The sequence below is a fragment of the Elephantulus edwardii genome, unplaced genomic scaffold, assembly GCF_000299155.1.
Source record: "Elephantulus edwardii isolate Elephantulus edwardi_28Jun2011 unplaced genomic scaffold, EleEdw1.0 scaffold00008, whole genome shotgun sequence".
NCBI classification, from domain to species: Eukaryota; Metazoa; Chordata; class Mammalia; order Macroscelidea; family Macroscelididae; genus Elephantulus; species Elephantulus edwardii.
In genome coordinates, this window is record NW_006399758.1 from 14,365,669 (window position 1) to 14,368,697 (window position 3,029).

At 38.5% G+C, this 3,029-nt stretch overlaps 1 pseudogene; it reads right to left on the minus strand.

The window, feature by feature from the left end:
- Positions 1–2,144: 2,144 nt before the first annotated feature.
- On the minus strand, positions 2,145–2,786 carry LOC102861246 (annotated as a pseudogene).
- Between the last annotated feature and the right edge of the window lie 243 nt (positions 2,787–3,029).

Consider the following 3,029-nt stretch of genomic DNA (forward strand, 5'->3'; position numbering starts at 1 on the left):
CTTCACTGAGGGCCAGTCATCAACTGTTTAAGTGTTCAATTATCAATAAGCCGGAGTCTGTGGAAGGCCATAATGGCCCTGCTTTAAGTGGTTCGATGCTCCCGCAGCTCACTACGCTGTCTCTGCCTTCACTGTCATCTTGGATCTCGACATGTGTCCATTTTTAAAAGTATCACTGAAAGATTGTAATTTCGTGAAAGAGAAATTTGAATATGATGGAGAGAATATTAAGTGGAAAGACTTCAAGATAAAATTAACTCCAATAGTTTTCCTAACTAATTTCCACTCAACTGACTCTTTGAATGTTAATGGTGGAAGCTTCTCTTTGCCATTATAAAATATACTTGCTGATGCTTCTAATAGATTCTCTTGCTAAGACAGTTGGTACAACTGCTTCCCTTAAGAGAGTTATATGTTTACTTCGAGTCATTTGTTTCTTGTAATCCTGTGTATGTAATTTGTTTTGTCATTCCTGCTACGATGTTTAATTGAATATTATGTCAAACAATTAAATGGAAGTGCTACAATAAGGTTGAAATAAAATGGAAGGTTCTTTAGCCAATTAAGACTATTTGGTGAGTTAATAGAAACAGATGGTTAAAATGTTGGCTCATAAAAAAAGTTTTTATGATTAATAAATATATCTGCTAAAATAAGTTGCTATTGAATTTTGTGTAAGACAACTATAAAATAATTAAAACTTTGTGGAAGTGTAGAGGATTCCATTCTCATGTTGCTTTTGTTGTTGTTAGGTGCCACTGGATCAGCTCTGACAAGGGGGAGGCCTCATGTAACACGAGGAGGAAATCCTGCTCAATCCTGTACTCGCCTTGCTGTTACAGTCACTGTGTGAATTCGTCTTACTGAAGATATTCCTTTCCTTTGCTACCCATCTCCAGGGAATTTTTCCTCCTGATAAAATAGTCAGATTACATGAAATGAAGTCCGAACATCTTTGCTTCCAGGGTGAACTCTGTTTCACTTCTTCTAAGTTTCTTTTTTTTTTTTTGGTTTTCTTTTCTTTTGGTAACCAATGACACAGTCAACATTTTTTATCAACGCTATCATTCAAAAACATTAATTCTTCTTAGTTCTTCCTTATTCCTTATTCACAGGTTTAAAGAAATCCACAGTGAGCTGGCTGTTAACCAAAGGACCATATACCATTAATAGTTCCAACCCACCAGCTGCTCTTAGTGAGAAAGATAGGCAGTTTTCTCCTACTATGATTTAAAGCCTCAGAAACTCAGTAGAGGGTTGTTGTGAGTTAGAATCAACTCTATGATAGTGAGACGAGGTGCTGCAAAGGCATGCAGTTCAAAAACCACTAACTGATCCTTGGAAATAAGATGGGCAATCTCCTTCTATACATTTAACTGCCTCTGAAAACCCACTGGAGGGTCAGCTATGAGTCACTTCTGACTAGATGACACGCAACAACAACAACAACAGCAACGACAACAGCTTCTCCCACCCCCATTATGGCTCAGATCAAGCACAACATAATCTTCAAAGGGACATCCTTGTACTTTTAGCACTTTGAAGAGGTCCTTAGCAGTAGATTTGCCCAATACATTTTTTTTCCAATTTCTTAACTGTTGCTAAATTATTGATTACATTTCTTTTGTTGATTATAGATTCACACACAATGAATGAATGTTGATTGTGGATCAAAATAAAATAAAATCATTAGGCAACTTCAGTCTTTTCACCATTTTATGTGATGTTGTTTTTTGACCCAGTTGTAAGGATTTTTGTATTCTTTGTATTTAGAGAGCCTCTTCTCAATCCAGCTTTAATTTTTAAGGTGGGTTGGTGTTTTTTTTTTTTTGGGTTGGTTTTTTTTTTTTTTATATTTGAAATACAACTTTATTCTGGTTCTAAACGAAAAGAATGGGAATGACAGTGAAACTCAAGAAGGAAAATGCCTTCCAAAACAGCTAAATATGCAGGTCCAAAAAACGAAGGGTTTTTTAACTGCCACACTCACTCCGAAGCCCATTCATCTCTTCTTCAGAATCCCAAAGATTAGCACATGTTCTGCTTAGCTAGATAATAAAGCGGCAAAAACACGGCACCACTGATATCACAGGACATTTGCCTATAAAACTAGATTTCTGACGCTGGGCTCCAGCTTCGTTCTCTCACAGATGATCATCCTCGGTTGGGAGAACAGTTGTCTGCACAACCTCTAAATCATGCTCATATTGAGCTGCCAAAGCTGGGTCCCGGACAACTTCTGGTGGGGCAAGATCAGGCATGGCGACAAACTCTAGATTAAGGTCTCCAGTTAGTTTTCCAGCAAGCCAAAGGAAAGGCTTTTCAAAGTTACAGTTACTTTTGGCAGAAATATCATAGTACTGAAGATTCTTCTTTCGGTGGAAAACTATAGATCCGTCTTAACTTTCCTGTTCTTACTGTCCACTTTGTTGCGACACAACACAAGGGGGATGTTTTCACATACTCGAACCAGATCCCTATGCCAGTTAGGCACGTTAACGCTCGATGTTACATCAAACATTATAATGGCACACTGGGCTCGGACATAATAGACATCCGTTAGTCCCCCAAATTTTTCCTGGCGAGCTGTATCCCCACACATTGAATTTAATCGGTCCTCTGTTGGTGTGGAACATGAGGGGGTGGACCTCCACACCCAAGGTGGCTACATACGTCTTCTCGAATTCACCAGTCAGATGACGTTTCATGAACGTCTTTTTTCCAGTACCACCATGCCCCACCAACACGAGTTAGAACTGGACTTGGGCTTCTCCTTGGGTGGCCATTGTGATGGTTCTTCCAGAAGTGTCTCTGGGCCCCGTCTCACTGGGGATGGAAAGATGGCAGAAGCCAAGTTTTAGAAGTTTTATGTAAATATTCTTCTCCAGTAATTTTAAAATAATCTTTAGCAATATTTTACCTCTGGGTAATATAAATTATATTTTTTTCTTTTAGTTTCCATACTCTGTTTAATCACTTTTCTTTGGAATGGACACAAAGATAGACCTCTTCAACTCAGTTGTCCAGTT